This window comes from Sphaeramia orbicularis, chromosome 16, assembly GCF_902148855.1.
Source record: "Sphaeramia orbicularis chromosome 16, fSphaOr1.1, whole genome shotgun sequence".
Lineage (NCBI taxonomy): Eukaryota > Metazoa > Chordata > Actinopteri > Kurtiformes > Apogonidae > Sphaeramia > Sphaeramia orbicularis.
The window spans coordinates 3,644,165-3,663,256 of NC_043972.1; the positions used below are offsets into that span (position 1 = coordinate 3,644,165).

At 35.7% G+C, this 19,092-nt stretch overlaps 1 protein-coding gene across 4 annotated transcripts in view; it reads left to right on the forward strand.

Annotated features, from left to right (window-relative positions):
- Nucleotides 1-19,092, forward strand: part of ano10a (anoctamin 10a) — a 109,889-nt gene that overhangs the window by 32,192 nt on the left and 58,605 nt on the right. The gene's annotated exons all lie outside the window — the stretch shown is intronic.

The window sequence follows — 19,092 nt, forward strand, 5'->3', positions numbered from 1 at the left end:
GACGATAAACCAAAGGCCACACAATATGAGTTTAGTTTATTCATTTTGCTCGTAAGATAAGACACAGAAAGAGTAAATCTGCTTTTATGTGTCAGTAAATTATTAATGAAAAGGAGCAGAAAAATAACAATCATATTTTCTGCCCCTCTTTAACAAACTACTTGTGCGTTTACAGTAATAATTTCAAACAGAATTGTAAAAATCACCTCTCAGTACAATATCTGCCATCACTTACTGCTGCAATTTGCAAAAAAAAGAAATGAAAAGAATAAGAATGTACCATAAGAATGAAGACTAAAGTTATTTTGTTCATTCTGATTAAATGCTAAATCAAAAATGAACAAAACAAACAAAAAATGAGGCAAAATGAAAAAATCTGATCAGCAAAATTTAATAAATTAACAAACAACAACGTTAATAAAAGTGAATAAAATATGCAACAAAATAAGCAAAAATTAACAAAATATGCAATAAAACTACAAAATGAGCAAAATACACAACATTAACCAATGTGAAAAAAACAACAAAATGAACAGAAGTTAAAGAAATAAAATCAGCAAGAGTTAACCAAATACCATAGACAACAAAATAAGAGACAAAGTGAAGACAAATAAGCAACAAGTTGTGCAAATAAAAAAATTAAGAATGCAGTTAACATTAATGAACAAAATAAACTACAAATTATAATAAATAAAAAAAATAAATATTAACAAGAGTGAACAAAAAAACCTAAAAAATGAACAAGATAAGCAATGATATGAATTAAAAACAACAAAACGGACAAAAAAATGTGCGTAAGTGAATACTGTTTATTATATATTCTGATGTAAACATGTGTTTAATCTGCTTGAACTCATGTATTTAACCCTTTCATACATGAATTATGACAAAAAATATCTAGATTTTTTTTTTTTTTTTAGGTTGATTTTATTTGTCAAAATTAGGCTAAAATTGAAATGCGTTTTGATTTTTTTTTTTTTTTTAAATAAGGTTTTATTAAGAACAACCTCCTGAGAACCAGTAAAGTACAGTGTTTTGTTTTTATGAAATAGGCCTAATTGCTTATATTGGAAACATAATGATGCAACAGTTTTTTCCGATGCTTTTTTTCCTCAAATTTTTTTTTGGAATGTCCTTTGCAGTGGACAATTTTTTTTTTTTTTTTTGTATAAAGCTGTGAAACTCTTGTCTGTCCACACTCTTGTGCACAGTAAACCCATAGCTGGGTCCGAGGAGGGTAACTGTATGAGATCACAGAACAGTCCAACTTCTAAAACTAAGATGATCCTTTTTTTCATTGCATTGCTTTGGGTCTATAGAGACTGCCCCCATGTGGTTTGGAGGATATTGCCTAAAACCCTTTAAACAATGTGTCCATAAATGTGGATGTCATGCATGAAAGGGTTAATATGTGGGACGTTATCTCAAAATGTGGGACATGGGAACAGGGGGCAAAAACAGGATGCATTATGACATGTGTTTACGGAATCACATAGTTTGTGCTTATAATTTTCCCAAGAATTAAGAATCAGAATCAGCTTCAGTGGCCAAGTATGTGAACACATACAAGGAATCTGGCTTTTTTTTTTCTTTGCTCATGTTGTACAATTTCAGCATAAACCTAAACACACTTAAACATAGACCTAATACAAACAAACATTCGACTAGAGACAAGGACAACAACGGGTTGAGAATTACAGTGGATTTATATTATAATATGAACAGAGTGTAAATAGGACTTTTTATACAGTGAGTGGATGTGTACGATGGCGTTTTAGGGCCACACAAGGAAAAAAAAAAAAAACGCTTGTCACTACGAGAATAAAGTCATTTAACGAGAATAAAGTCGTAGTCTTAAAAAACTCATTAATTAACGAGAATAAAGTCATTGTTTAATGAGAATAAAGTCATAATATAATGAGAAGTTGTACCTAATCATTGATGTAGAACTTGAAACATTTAGTGAAGTTCTGCTTTCATTAGTCTATCCTCTATCAACACATTAGTCTGAGGACTTTGAAGTGAGTCTGCACACATTTGGGTTTTATTGTAAGAACTGAACTGATTTGTAACAAATTGCCTCTTTTATGGAGGAGAAACTGGTGAAGTGTTCAGCTATAGGGTTATCAGTGGAAACACCAGAGAACTGAACACAGAGGGTCTGTGTTTCTGAACAAACTGTGGGGATTCGACTGTGAGTTCATGAGTCCAACAGAAGATTGCTGCTTCGCTTATTGCCTTCGCCGTAAAACCGGAAACTCTGTCGAATTTTCAAACTAGAAGCACTCGGAGAGCGCAGACCTCCGCCAAGGCTGATCAGTGCCCCCCCCCATGGGCCCCCCCACCCCCGATCACCACCAAAATTTAATCATTTCTTCCTTATCCCATTTCCAACAAACCCTGAAAATTTCATCCAAACCTGTCCATAACTTTTTGAGTTATGTTGCACACTAACAGACAGACAGACAGACAGACAGACAGACAGACAGACAGACAGACAGACAGACAAACAAACCCTGGCAAAAACATAACCTCCTTGGCGGAGGTAAATATTACGAGTTTAATCTCATAAAAGTACGACTTTATTCTCGTTAAATAATGACTTTATTCTTGTTAATTAATGACTTCTTTCTCATTAATTAACGACTTTATTCTCATTAATTAGCGACTTTACTCTTGTTAAATAATGACTTTTTTTTAAAACTGCGACTTTATTCTCATTAAATAACGACTTTATTCTCGTGGTGACAAGCGTTTTGTTTTGTTTTTTTTTTTTTCTTATGTGGCCCTAATACGCCGTCGTAGATGTGCACAGGGATTCAGTCCATTAAAAATATGTTTATGTATAAATGATTTATTTACAGTGGGTTTATATTGTAATAAATATAATATAAAATAAATAAGCAGAATATAATGTAAAATACAATGGTCTGAGGTGAAATATAAACTTATATAATATTTACTGACCTTAGTGTCGCCTTCATGGTTCACTGAGTTTTTTTTTTTTTTTTGTGAATTTTTTTTTTGACACATCTGCTTCTCTCACATCTTCCTCAGAGACTAAAAGGATGACGTCCAGTATACGTCCAATAACCTGCTGCTTACGTCTCCTTCTCTAACATATCTCTCCTTTCACTGAGTCATGACGCACTGTGTTTTACGAAGCAGTGAATGCGTCAAATCTTGCTGCTCTGATGACGCATCACTGGAAGCTGAAACCCAATATTTTCTCTCTTTTTTTTTTTTTTTTGCTGTCTTTTCTCTGGTGCTGCTGCTGCGTTTATTGTTATCGACATTTTTTCAGCTGCAGGCTTTGCAGCTCTGGGGTAATTTTATTTATTTATTTATTTGGAGAGTGAAACCCACAAACGAAGCGGAACGTGTCACCTTCACGGCAGGTTTTAGAGGCGTCTTTGTGATAATAATCTGAAGTCGTATCCGTTTGTCAACAGGTGGCATTTGTCAGACGAGGGTTTGTTAGAGGTGGGATCCAATTAAGTTCTTTTATTCCAGTTTTTACTTGTATTTTATGTACCTTTTATACTTGTACTCCACTATATCTCAGATATCTACTCCATGCATTTGACAACTTTACTTCGTTTTCACAAAATGTTCTTGCATGGATCCTCATATTTACCAAACACACAAAGCCATCCTGTTATTTTCACACGTCACATCCCAGCCGTTCTAATTGATTCTTTGTGAATGATTTTAAAATAAAGCCTACTTTGTCTAATGCGGGTCTGTGGGAAGCGAGGTCATATAGTCATGTCAGATAGTGTCAATATAATCAACCTACAGAGCTGTAATGGTATAAATGTAGTAGCCCACGGTCAAACATGTCCACTTTGTAAAAACCCTTCAAAAACCCTTTTATTACATGTAGACAACAGACATATTAATGTGAAATTAGCGCGTTGACTCACGGGAATCCAGGGGTTCTAGAAGCAGTAGAGTTGATAAAATGGGGATCTGAGCTAAGGTTAATGGTGTAATCCACAGATTAGGAGGAAATAGAAAGGCCCTCATTTTGTTTTGTACTGACATGGACGTGGACCACGGGACTGGACATGACGGTTTGTGAATTTTACTATTCCCAGTAGCATGTGAAGGCAGCATAAAACTTTGACACAGGACTGAATATGACGGTTTAGTGCGACTCACTGGTGTTCTGTGTCTGGATCAAGGTTATTATCGTTAACGAAAACTAACGACATGACAAAAACTAGAATTGAAAAAACATTTTCGTGAACTGAAATAAATAAAAACTATAGATAAAAGGAAAAAAAAAACCCATAACTAACTGAAACTGTAATGTGTGCTTACAAAACTAACTAAAACGGATAAACATTATGGATAAAATTCCCTTCGTTTTCGTCTTTGTCAATGTCGGATTGATACGAAAGGGATTTATTTCGCTGTAGCAATTTTAGCTGCTGGCACCATACGGCACTTCACGGTCCGTCACTTGTGTTCACTTGTGGTTTCCAGTCGTCTTCTGGTCCACACTCTACCTGGAAACATGGAGACTAAAGCAGCAGAGTCCTGTCTGGGATTTATTTGAATACGACGACAGAGAAGAAGAGAAAAGATATATAAAAAAAAAAAAAAAAAAACTAGAATTAAAACTAGAAAAGCACTCTGAGAGCGCAGACCTCCGCCAAGACAGATCCCCCCCCCCCCCCCCCCAAATCACCACCAAAATTTAATCATTTCTTCCTTGTGCCAGTATCAACATTTCCTGAAAATTTCCTGAAAATCCATCCATAACTTTTTGAGTTATCTTGCTAACAAACAAACCAACAAACCAACAAACTAGAAAAGCACTCAGAGAGAACAGACTTCCGCCAAGGCAGATCAGTGCCCCCGCCCCGATCACCACCAAAATGTAATCATTTACTTGTTCCTTGTGCCAGTATCAACATTTCCTGAAATTTTCATCCAAATCCGTCCATAACTTTTTGAGTTATCTTGCACACAGACAGACAGACAAACCAACGCTGGTAAAAACAGAACCCCCTTGGCGGAGGAAACCAGATAGAAACATACGTAAATGAAAATGTGTGGTAAATGGGATTTTCACTGTTAAATGTAAATGTCCACAGAGTCCACATTCCACAGTGGATGTGGACAATTTACAAGATAAAAGATATTGTTCTAAGCTATGAGTGGATCGAATTGGAGGCTAATCAGAGTTGTTTTGAATTTTTTATGAATTTTCGAAAATGACAGATAGGAAAATTGTAGATGTTGTGACCTTGCTGTGACCTTGAACTTTGGCCTACTTGGCCCAAAAGGTAATGGGTTGGTCCCAGGGCCTAGGCCTATCTGTGGGGAAGTAACTAATAAAAACTAGCAAACCTGCCCTAAAAACAAATTAAAACTAACTGAATTAGAGAAAAAAAAAGTCCAAACTAAATAAAACTAAAGTAGACTGAAAAATCCAGAACTATTCGAACCTTGGTTTGGATCAGTTGAACTCCGGTCCGTCTGATCAGAGTCTGCGCAGAACGGTTTGTCACAGTGTTACGGTGAAGGGGGGGTGGTCCAGAGGGTGACATTTACAGGCCGAGTCTGACCAGGGACCGGCAGAGTGGAACCGGGCCACAGTAAGAACCAGACCAACCATGTTAGTGTCTGATCACAGCCGGACCCGCTTCTCCTGTCCTGTCCCTGGTGTTTCTGTTGATCTGGAATTTTGTGTGAACATCTTGATAGAGTATGGAAAAAAGTTTGTCTCATAGTTGAATTTTAGAGTATGCTCAAAGGCACATAATCTTGTAAGATAAGGAATACATGAGGAAAAGGTATAAAAACTAGACATGATTTCACTAACAGGTCGGTACTGGAATGATTGTAGTGAAATTTGTTTGTGTGATATGAAGATTACAGAAGTGCATGGATATGTTTTGAAAACGTTTCTGTCAGTAAAACATAGTTTACTGCGAATTATGCATGCATTCATTCATTCATTTATTAAAATGAACTTTTCTACTACACACAACAGGCACGATTTAAACCAAAAAAGTAGGTACAAAGTATAAAATAGGGATGTAACTATATGAAAATTTCATATCATGGTTATTGTGACCAAAATTATCACGGTAATCATTATCGCGGTATTGTTGAAACTGTGTTCGAAATGTTTAAAAAGTACTAATACACACACTGAAATAATTGAAGCAAGTTGTATTTTGAAAAACAAAACAAAAAAACAAATAAAATAATTGGCACAATGTCCCTTCTGTTGCAGAAACATTCAAATATTAACCCTTAGTGGTCTGAGTCTATTTTGACCGTTTTTCAGTCCTTTTGATTTTGCCTTTATATACTATAGAAACAAATGTTGACTATACCCATGTTTGGGATCTGTTTTTTCAGCACAACTTCATCTCTTTCATCTGTCTATTATTTTTTCACTTTAACCTACTATGAAAACATAAAAGGCCAGAAAACACAAAAAAAAAGATAAAATCCGATTTGAAAAATGTATATAATTTATTGCATAAATAACACACAGATGCTTAACGAACCTTTTCAAAGACTTTAAAAGTGAATATTGGTTCCAAATATTAGGTATATACAATTAAAATTGTAATAAATTAAAACTATACTCAAATAATTGACATAAAAGCAGATCTTTACAAAGTCATTTTCTCTGGAAAAGTGCGGTAATCAAACACGGTTATCATGAGAATTAGAATTTAAACGGTAATAGTAAGCGTCTGCAATTTTACTGCGGTTTATCGTTATACCGGTAATCGCTACATCCCTAGTATAAAAGTACATAAAGTCAGGGTCTTGGGGGGGAAAAAAATCACAGTTTTGGAAAAAGTCTGGAGTTTTTATTTGGATAAAGAGCAAACACTGTAATGGTTTTGCACTAGTTTCTGCATGTTTTAGGAAAAGGCCTGTTTTTCTCTGCAGTTGAGGTAAATAAAAGTTAACTTCTGGATGTAAAAAGTAAAGTACAGGTCCTAAGATGATGAAAATGAATTAAGAACGTTAGCAAGTAACGCTTGGTTGTTTGGAGATTATTGGGATGTTTTTATTAGACAATAAAATCCCATCTGTCTCTTATATTTCCAGTGCACAAATACCAACTCTGAAAGTATTTAATTATTTCCACCCTGGATAAAATGCACAGTAGACAATTAAGAACACATTTGAAAGACATTTAGTTGAAATACTGCCCATAAGGAGTCAATCAGTCAGTGAGTCTGAACAGTAGGACTTTATCATGTCATAAATCACACACATGTTCAGGCTGTGGTCGGTCATTGAGCTGCTGAGGTTTCTTCACTAGATGGAGCCAGAGTCCAAAGTAGATCCATGCATCGCTGTGATCATTGGAGACACATGAAGAGAATACTGATGTAGAGGACGACACATTATCTGTGTGTATGTGTGCGAGAGTGAGTTTTTTTTCTTTCGTTTTTTTTTTTTTTTCCTTACGTTGATGTTTTTTTTCGTGTTAAATCCAGCCTCTCCACTCCAGATTCCTCCTCTCCTGAGTGCAACCCCTATTAACATCATCCCGCTCCCCTTTTCTCTGTGTTCTATTCAGGAAGCACTCACGCACACCTCCTGCCTCCAGAGAAAAAGCTGAAAATAACAGCACAAACAGAGACACAGCCAGGCTGGAGTGAATAGGGAGGATGATGCAGCGTGGAGAGCTTTCATTAGGACGCATCGCACTGAAAACATTAGTACGTTCGCCTGTTTTAACAAGCTCCTGAGGGGGCATTGTTCTAAGCATCCAGTCTTTAAAAGGCTCTACAAAGCCTACTGTACCTCACTGTACAGCAGGTCGCTGCTGATGCCGAGCAGGAAACTGGGTCATATTGATCGTCTGTATGTTTGATTGAATGTGTGGTCTGCACAGAACCCGCTGATAAACTCCACCGCACTTGGGGAAGTTGTTTGCTGCTTGTGATTTTTCTTCTTTTGAGGCCATCGTGGTAGCTTTGGGTGTAATTAAAGCTTCTTTTGGTAGGAGTCGTCCTCAGCGACAGATGGATTGAGTTATTTTAAGGGTTAGTTTGGCTTTTTTCAAGTTAAGTTGTTATATTAATAATCAGTGGGAGGGTTTTCATCCAAGTAAATTGCAAATTTTAATGGACTTGTGAGAAAATCTGTCAAAGAAAATGCACATTTATGCAGGTTTTCATCCGTTACTGTTCAAGCTTCTACTTTGTTTCTATTTTTCACACACATTTTGGTTATATAATATTAATTCTGTCAAATGAGTTTGTTCTAATTTGGTATAGGCCTATTTTGTTCACTCTTCTGGGTTGAAGTCTAAGGACAGGAGTGAGTATTTAAAATGTAATAATAATAATAATAATAATAATAATAACAATAATAATAATAATAACAATAAAAATAAATATAAATGTTATTATGTTCAGTTATTTGATGATGAGAATGGGGGCGGGATTAAATAAGTTTTTCTTCTTCCCTCTCCTTTGCAAGTACAGATGAATGATTTTTTTTTTAAATTTTGAATTTGCATGTATTCTGTAAATGCTCAAAATAAACCAACACAACCAACCAACACAATCAACCAACCAACCAACCAACCAACCAACCAACTAACCCAAACAACCCACCCACCCAAAACAAAAACAACCAACCCAAAACAAAAACAAAAACAACCCAAAACAAAAACAACCCTAAACAAACTGTCTATTTTGACAGGTTTGGTCCTGTCCTGGTGCTTTATAGCCAAGAAGGAAGCCTTTTACTGTGAGAAATTATAAGAAATTACCACCTGAATAGTTATAACATAGTGCATTTTGTTGTAATTGTCAGTATGAGCACGACAATGGCCTCAGAGTAGAAGTCAGTTGAAATGTTTGTTGTATTTATATTTTCACTACATTATCTCAGACATTGAACCGAAGTCATTGAATTGTTCTATGGTTTGTTCTCTATCGGTTACTGTCTTTGTGTTATTATGTGGTTCATTGAGGCAGTAGAAGATCACCAACTCCTGTGTTATGTTGTGTAAAATATTTTCTTAAAGGGCTCATATTTATCTAAACCCACTTTTATTAGTCTTTGGTTCATTTATTTGTGTATTTGGACCCTAATAGTTTAAAAAGTTTGAATTTGAACCCTCCAGGTGTTACAAAGTTATGTTTCTAGTCATTTTGGTAAAAATCGAGTGGATTTCTACAACCTGTTTGTTACATTTTTTAACTAGTTACATCACAACATTTGCACATATAAGGTCAAGACTTCCGATGAACATTTCTCAGAGTACGACATAATTGATTGTCAGCAGCAGCGGTTGTTGTAAAAACTGAAAATATGTCCAAACTTTGAGCCGATTACCTAAAATGTTCAGTTGTTGGTTGAACGGGACAGAGCAGCACAGCCAATAACCTGGAGGGGGCGGGGCCGGAAGTGTCTCATGTGCATTTAAAGGGCCAGCGCTCCAAATGACCTTTCTGGTGTCATTACTCAGAAATAGGGTTGAAGATGGACCTGTGGAGTTGAATGAATGAAGAATTCAGACCCAAGCAGAGCGTTTACAGTTTATGTAGACCACAGGGAAATGTTTAAAAATGCATGATTCCATTTAAAAAAGCAAAATATCACTCCTTTAAAGTATCTTTAAAAGTTGGCCCTACATTCCTGTAGCTTAAATTCGTCCTTAAAACCAATATTTTTAGTGAAACCCTGACCTTTACTCCACTCGTACACAAGAGATTTTAATTGACACTTTACAATTCACCGAGCAAATTATCAGAACTCTTGTTATGTCCGACCCTCCGGCTGAAGACCCACTGTTAGCTCGGACGCACGCACGGTATTACATAAACTAACAAACTAATTGCCATGACATTGACTGAGCCCATTTAATTTTATTAAGCGCCTGTCCTCTCCTAAACGTTCCCATGTCCTTTTGTTCCACCCTCAAAACTCATTCACTGTGTTATTATAAATATCTTTGGCTAGTTTGTAGGGTTGCAACCTGAGTGTGAAGTATTCCATTCAGATACAGATACAGTGGTGGAAGAAAGTTTTTGGAAACTCCGTGTATTTGTTATGCACTATATGGACAAAAGTATTGGGACACGTTGAATTCAGGTGTTTCTTTTTTAACAGAGGTCTGGGATACAAAACTGTAATCATAAATGTCATAATATAGTTTTATATTGTAATGAATATCATTGCACTACATTGGTTAGTTTAGTTTAAATTGTTATCTTTACTTCTAAAATGCCTCAAAGATGGTTTTTACTTAATTTCTCTCAACACTGATGCTTTGTTTTTTTTAAAATCCATAACTGTGATTTTAAATGTTCTAAATGATTACAATTTTTGTCCTCTGTAAATAACTAAAAATGTAAATTTTACAGTCTAAAGAGCCATTTTAGAACTGAAATAGAAAAAAAAAAAAAACTGTCTGAAGCCAAAAGATGTCTCTATATGTTTTACCTCAGAGTGACTGTTTAGGATTAGTTTGTACAGAATATGTCAAGGATAAAGCAAAGTTTTTGTGCATTAAATTTACAGAACCACAAAGAAATGACTGAACTACGCTAAAGAAAACTGACTTTTGTTGTAAATGTTTGTGCAGCAAAAATTGACTGGTATATGAAGCAAATGTAAACAGATGAATACCTTTTTGTCAGTCTACTTTTACTACTACTAGTACTATTTTTTAATTCAGAACCTCCCGGCTCTTTTGTAAACACATGGTTTGTTTCTGGTGGATGACACTAAGAAACTGTTCACCGTAATGCAAGAGATTCAGGTGAATAATGACACAGACTTACAGATTCATGATACTGAGGATATGACTGAGGTTTGACTGATTTGATGAAAAATTGGTCATGAAAGTCTCCTGCACCTTTAAGGAATTAGTTTAGTTTTTTTATTGTTTATACTAAATAAAGAAATCATTTGCATTTGTTTGTGTCTCTGATGCCGGCACACTTTCTGATACGCAAAAAAGATGTGAGGTGTAACATTTTAAGGGTGTCTGAAAACTTTTTTATGCTACTGTACGTGATAGATACTGTGTGTTTATGAAGCAACTAGTGCAGGCATGTCCAAAGTCCGGCCCGGGGGCCAATCACGGCCCGCGGTCAGATTTTATACGGCCCACAGCTTCGGTTTTATATTATATTATTTATGGCCCGTTTGGACTGTTGAACCGAGTACATGAATCATAAAAGGTTCCAAATGCAGTTCCTCCTTTCACCTCATGGTGGCAGCACCACTCTAACTCTATCTGGCTCTGTGACCTTGCCGTGAACCCTTTTCGCTAATTTCTAAAAAAAAAACCGAAAGTTGACAGTGAGGGCTGCCGCTTCCAGGAGAGATGGGAATTACAAATTTTTTTCACTGAAAATCGAGGTGATTGTGTTTGCCTAATTTGTCAAGAGACTGTTGCCTTGTTTAGGGAATTCAACGTAAAGAGACACTAGCAGACAAAACATGCTAACACATACGACAAGCTAGCAGGGAGTGAGCGTTCGGAAAAAGTGAAGCAAATTCAAGCTGCTTTAAACTCACAACAGTGACTCTTCATGTGAACCTGTGAGTTCAGTGAATTCACCACCAAGGCAGGCTGCCAAGTTGCCAGGTTAGTTGCCTCTAACTGCTGGTGTTATGTACTTGTACAGGGGTTGGACAAAATAATGGAAACATCTTGAAAAATCAACAAAATATAATTTAATATGGTGTAGGTCCGCCTTTTGCGGCAATTACAGCCTCAATTCTCCGAGGTATTGATTCATACAACTTGTGAATTGTTTCCAAAGGAATTTTCAGCCATTCTTCAGTTAGAATACCCTCCAACTCTTTTAGAGACGATGGCAGTGGAAGTCAACGTCTTACTTGAATCTCTAAAACTGACCATAAATGCTCAATAATGTTGAGGTCTGGGGACTGTGCCGGCCATACCAGATGCTCAACTTCATTAGAATGTTCCTCATGCCGTTCTTTAACAGTTCTAGCTGTATGGATTGGGGCATTATCATCTTGAGGTGAAGGTGTTTCCATTATTTTGTCCAACCCCTGTAGATGTGACACAAAATATTACTTTCTGAATGATTTTGTGAAAGACAAGAGTAAGAGTCATGTTTTCATCTTAAATGTTAACAGACTTTGCATTACTGAGTAATATATGAGTAATGATTACTCACATAAGTCATGTTTAAAATGAATGTGGGGTTAAGATTTTTATTAACTTCTTGGACATTTAAGATACTCCACACAGTTTGTTCTATGTTATCTGACTCCAGATGTGAAAGGAAGGCAGAAATGTTTTGTTTTTTTAAATTTGTTCATACCTGAGTGGCTTAGATTTGGTTACATTGCCATTTTAAAAAAAATGATATTTTGACAATGAAAATAAAGTTGTTTTTAAAATTATCGCTTTTATATGTAATTTTTACTGTTTAAAAAACGTCCGAAGGGACCACTGGCCCCTGTCAGTCTCCACATTATCAGATCTGGCCCTCTTTAAAAAAAGTTTGGACACCCCTGAACTAGTGTAAAAAACGATGGATATTCTAACTCTTAATAAACTGCTTCATTTAAATGTATTTACAGGGTGGGGAAGCAAAATTTACAATATTTTGAGGCAGGGATTGAAAGACAGTGTAGTTAGTTACGACCAGTTAGTTTATTGAAAGTCATGAGAATTTATTTGCCACAAGAAAATGTCCATAATAGAAAATGTTTTTATTCTATGTGTCCTCCTTCTTTCTCAATAACTGCCTTCACACGCTTCCTGAAACTTGCGCAGGTGTTCCTCAAATATTGGGGTGACAACTTCTCCCATTCTTCTTTAATAGTATCTTCCAGACTTTCTGGTAATAGTTTTGCTCATAGTCATTCTCTTCTTTCCATTATAAACAGTCTTTATGGACACTCCAACTATTTTGGAAATCTCCTTTGGTGTGACGAGTGCATTCAGCAAATCACACACTCTTTGACGTTTGCTTTCCTGATTACTCATATGGGCAAAAGTTTGTGAAAAGGTATGGATAATAGTGTTAGGTATGATTATGACATCAATATATGTTTGGGTTCAAAACAATTGACATAGTGCCTGCTGAGAAAAAACAACTAAATGTTCAGTGTAAGTTTTGCTTCCCCACCCTGTATAATGAACACTGAGGGAGGATTAACCTACAAAAGACAAGGTTTTACTGTATAAAAAGTGAAAGTTTCTTCTTCTACCCTGTTGTTTTGCAACCATTTGCGTCAGGAAAGTTTTGATGGCTCTTTGATCACGCTGGCAGGAAAACTCAGCATGCCTGGTATCTTTGTTAAAGTGAATTGCAGATGAATCAGACTCATGCATGAATCATACATCAATAACGGCCTAATTTTACACATGACCTGTGATGATGATGATGATGATGCACAAAAATGGAAATGCACCTTGCCAAACGTTTAGAAACCCCTCAGAACATCACAGACATGTTCTCAGGGGCGCTCCAGTCTTGATAAGATGAGTCGGTACTTTCCGCCCCGGTTGAAACCGCCGCTAACCCCTCAGTTTAGTGATTCCTCTGTGTTTATATCATTTGCTGTGAGTTTAATGTCACACTTTTAGTCTCAGTGCAGAAACTCCTTCTATAACAGGGAGCGTGTCACCTCTCATCCATCCCTGCCTCCTTCTAACCGTCTCCTGGGCCGAGTCGAAGAGGTGAACATGACTTTTTATAGCAATAGACGGCACGGAGGCCCCGGGGGTGATGTTCTCTGTTTGACTTATGCTCTGCCCCCTCACCTGAATAAGGAGAGGAGGCGAGGTGATGCTCCGGTGAGCACGGCAAAAAATGAGGCCAGCTCACAGTATGAGTTAGGCCATTAGTCTGTCTTTAACTCGGTCGGTCTGGAGTGTGCATGAGTGTATGACATGTGGAAACTCTACTGTAATGTGTCCTGCCAGGATACGAATATGGAAGAGCGCATATTAGCTGTTCTAGCCTTAAGATTTATTAGTGCCGATAACTTTAGTACGCACCATTGTGAACTGTACTCCAAACTGAGGTGGCTCCCTCTCCCTCTCTCTCTCTTTAACCCTTTCATGTACAGTGGTCACTCCAGTGGACAGTTCTTCTCCAGCTGTTCTCTTGTATATTCATGGGTTTTGTTGTTTTAGTTCCATATCAGCCAACACCGTGGACACTTATATATCATCCAATACACTGCAATTCATACCATTACTGTGACTTTCCTGTTCGTTGGTCTAAATCAGGGGTGTCAAACATATGGCCCGGGGGTCAAATGCGGCCCGCCAAAGGGTCCAGTTCGGCCCCTGGGATGTTTTTGCCAAGTGCAAAAATTCCACATTCTTGAATTGAATTAAGCAAAAAAAAAAATGTTGCTTGAATTAAGGAAAAAATCTTGAATTAAACCAAAAAAAAAATCTTCAATTAAGTAAAAAAAAAATCCTCAATTAAGTAAAAGAAATCTTCAGTTAAGAAAAAAAAAATCTTGAATTAAGCCAAAAAAAATCTTGAATTAAGTAAAAAAAAAAAAATTCAATTAAGCCAAAAAAAAATCTCAAATTTAGCAAAAAATCATGAATTAAGCCAAAAAATCTTCAAGTAAAAAAAAAAAAAATTCAACTAAGCAAAAAAAAATCTTCAATTAAGTAAAAAAAAATTATTCAATTAAGCCAAAAAAAATCTCAAATTTAGCAAAAAATCATGAATTAAGCAAAAAAAAAAAATCTTCAATTAAGCAAAAAAATCTTCAATTAAGCCAAAAAAAATCTTTAGTTAAGTAAAAAAAATCTTCAATTAAGCCAAAAAAATCTCAAATTTAGCAAAAAGTCATGAATTAAGCCAAAAAAAAAAAAAATCTTCAATTAAGTAAAAAAAAATGTTCAATTAAGCAAAAAAAATCTTCAATTAAGCCAAAAAAAATCTTCAATTAAGTTAAAAAAAATCTTGAATTAAGCCAAAAACATCTCAAATTTAGCAAAAAATCATGAATTAAGCAAAAAAAAATCTTCAATTAAGTAAAAAAAAAATCTTCAATTAAGCAAAAAAAAAATCTTCAGTTAAGCAAAAGAATCTTCAATTAAGTTAAAAAAAAAATCTTGAATTAAGCCAAAAAAAAAAATCTTCAATTAAGCCAAAAAACCCTAGAATTAACAACTTAATTTTTTTGTTTGTTTTAGTGCAAAAAAATAACATTAAATTATGAAAATATTTACATTTACAAACTATCCTGTAACAATAAAATGTGAATAACCTGAACAAATATGAACAACCTGAAATGTCTAAAGAAAATTAAGCACAATTTTAATAATTTTTCTTCCTGTTCCTCAGTGTTTAGTGTCTTTGTAGATCTGATCCATAATGCACATGTAGAAATGATAAGCTGAGGAATAATATTGTTAAAATTGCGCTAAATTTTCTTATGTTTTTTAATTTAAATTTCAGTTTTTTCAGTTTTTCTTTTTGATTGTTTGTTTTTGGATAGTTTATAAAAGTAAGTATTTTCATAATTTAATGTTTGTTTTTTTTACACTAAAACAAAGACAAAAATTTGGAGTTGTCATTATTTATAGGTTAATATGTTATTATTTTTCTGGTCCAGCCCACTGCAGATCAAATTTAGCTGAATATGGAACTGAACTAAAATGACTTTGACACCCCTGGTCTAAATCAATTGCTAATTGTTATTAGACTGTAATTAACAGAGTTTTTTTGTAGCTTACCAGCCGACAGGCCATAAGCTAGTGTCGTCGTGCGGTGTCCGTTGGCGTCGTCTCTCGTCCGTTACAAAACTTTCAATCGTCTTCTTCTCCGAAACTACAATTCTGATTGACTTCAAACTTGGTATACAGCTTCTTTATGATGATTTCAACAAAAGTTAGTGGAATTATTTGGATCTGGATCTGATTCTGGATTTGGTGCCACTTTGAAAAATGTCCCCGTTATAAGAGACAGGAAGTGGATGGATGTAATAACTCAGTAAATATAAATGATATCCAGTGTAAATTTCTCCAGTCCAGCCCTGATGGGGAGATGACCCAAACATAATGTCCACATGCTGATCAGGATCTTCTTCTGGATCTGGAACTGACACAAAATTTAACATTGGCTCTTATGGGGAAAACATTTCAATGGTCATTTTCTCTGAAACTCCAGTTCTGATTGACTTCAAACTTGGTATACAGCTTCTGTATGATGATGTCAACACAAGGGATTGAAATTATTTCGATCCGGGTCTGATTCTGGATTTGGTGCAACTTTGAAAAATGTTCCCATGATAACAGATAGGAAGTGGATTGATCCAATAAATCAGTATCAATGATATCAAGTTGGAATTTGAATTTTTTACAGATCTGATTGGAATATGAGCAAAACATGGACTATATCTGTAATAGAATAAATACACAGAACTCAGTGATAATAAATGGCATCTGCATACATTTCCCAAAGCTTTTAATTTGGCCGCTAAGATACAGGACCATTGGTCCTGTTTTATTTTTTTTTGCATGTTATCTGAGTGAGTAATAACTAGTATTATAGTCTGTTCAAATGGGAGAAAACATTAGATTAGCAGCATTAACCTCCTGAGACCCAGGAAAGTGAAAATTTTAGCTTTTTCCCATTAAACAATTGTCTTGCTTGGAAACCGCATTTTTTGTTTGTTTGTTGTTTGTTTGTTTTTTCAGATACATTTTTGAAAATTATTGTATTTATTTATTTTTTAATGGAATGTCCTTTGCAATGGACAGCTTTTTTTTTTTTTTTTTTTTTTTTTTTTTTTTTATCGGCTCGGACAGCTTTTTTTAAGTGAAACTGTCACACTTTTGTCCCCTACAGTAGACAAAAATGCATTGCTGGGTGTCAGGAGGATAAAAATGTGTTTATTTCATAGTTTTCACACAGTATGTCAGTAAATGCATGTTTCTTTACTTCAAAAATTAAACTCATCGTGTTCAGCTGAGTGGACATTTTTGTAGTGCCATGAAAAATAGGTTCATTAAAAAAAAAAATTCAATAACATTGGGGTTTTTTTCTGCCTAAAGAGGAATAAAAACACTCAGGAAAAATAATCTTGATTATGGTTCTCATTATTCATGCATGAAAGGGTTAAGGTCTCATAAAAAGTGGGTTTTATTTATTTATAATGCATTTATCATTAGTTTATCGGGCATTACTATCTCTGATAAGGGTACGCATATAACCATATAATCTAATTATTTTATTACATTGCAACTGCCATCTGTTTTTACTGATCTTGGAAAACATTGTAGTCATTGTGCAGCTGCAACATGGAACAGCAGCAGAAAAAGCTTCATATGACATTTTTTCTATATTTTGGGCAATTCAAATTTTTATATTCATTGTACAGTATTTTACAGCTAGTTGTTCATATTTCAGGTACTAAAACTGTTATATTTTTGTTCATTTTAATTGTTTAATTATATCCCTGAAATTGAGTTTCTGAGATATGGTTTTACCCCGACCACCACCACCGGACATCCTTTGTGTGAATGTCATTTCTTCTCCCTTGATACCCAACACAGTGGACCCCTAGTGGAAGAACTCTGTGGAGTTCAGCTTCTCTATGAGTGTTAGAAATCCAAATGGGGGCGCTTCAGTTGAAAATCAGTTTTTTGGACATATATCAAGCAATAGTAGGCCGATGCAGATGAAATTTGGTTCATATTGATCGTCTTACAAATGTCCGTTTTTTGTCTACCATTCAGAGTTCATTTGGTGTCATTTTCATTCACTAGGTGGAGTTTTGTGGGAAAAACTGGTTCTGTGACCATTATTCTGGAACTGTCAGGTCGATGTAACTTAAACTGAGTTCAAATCGATTGTCTAACTATTCTCTTTCTTCACGCCACTACCTTGAGTTTACATGATGTTATATTTTAACACCAGGTGGTGTGTTTTTTCCAAATGGTTGGGGGAGCAGAAGACTGGGGGGGTTCCAGGGATATACCTTTGCTGTCGCCCCTGACAGTGTCAAGGTTATAATAGTTTTGGATTTTTCATTATAGTTTAGTTTTAGTTAGTTTTGACTTTTTTTCTCTAATTCAGTTAGTTTTAATTAGTTTTTACAGCAGTGTTACGCCCTAGTCTAGGAGTAAAAAAAGGCATAACATAAAATGACTCCCCACTCGATTCCCACTCCCAAGGAAGACCGTGACAAATAATGTTAAATTAAAACCGAGCAGCAGTTTAATTAATGTAGGGTGAGCAGTGACAAAAATAACAAACAAAACCAACTCAAACACTCTGTGCTTCCCTAAAAAAAATAAAAGAACAAAAATACACAGGACTAACCTGGCCTCCTAACTCAAAAACAGGAGAAAATGTGATGAAAATACTTCTCACCCTAAACAAGTGCTGCGGTGTCCATAAACTATTTACAATGTGCATAAATACAGAATTCAAAATGTCGAAACTCTCTCTTTCTCTAATGATGTGAAACTGGCGGCGTTAGTTGGGAGCAGGATGAGGAGCGGGGCTGGGTTGTCGACAGGCGGTTTTAAAGGCGGACTCCGTCTTCCTCCACCAGTTAGCGGCCCGTGCGCTCCAGGCTGGCCAATCCCCAGGACGCACGTTCCACCAATCCAATACAGCCACCTGGACTGAAACACACAAACATATATAGACAAATACACCACTGGCCCTCTACAGGCCAGGGGGGGATAACAGGACAAATTACAGATACACATATATGACCTCAGGGTTGTAACAAGCAGGTTTGCTAGTCTTTATTAGTTTTCATTATTTTCTAAATGCTTAGTTTTAGTTTAGTTTTAGGTTTTTTTAAAAATATCTTTTATCTTCTTCGCCGTCAAATTCAAATAAATCCCAGACAGGACTCTGCTGCTTTCTCCCAACTTTAGTCTCCGTGTTTCCAGTTAGAGTGGGGACCAGAAGACGACTCTAAACGACAAGTGACTAGAAGTGACGGACCGTTAAATATCATATGGTGCCAGCAGCTAAAGTTGCTTGAGGGAAATAAATTGATTTCACATCTGACGGTGACAAAGACGAAAACTAAGGGAATTTTGTCCATAATATTTATACGTTTTAGTTAGTTTTTTAAGCACACAATACCGTTTCAGTTAGT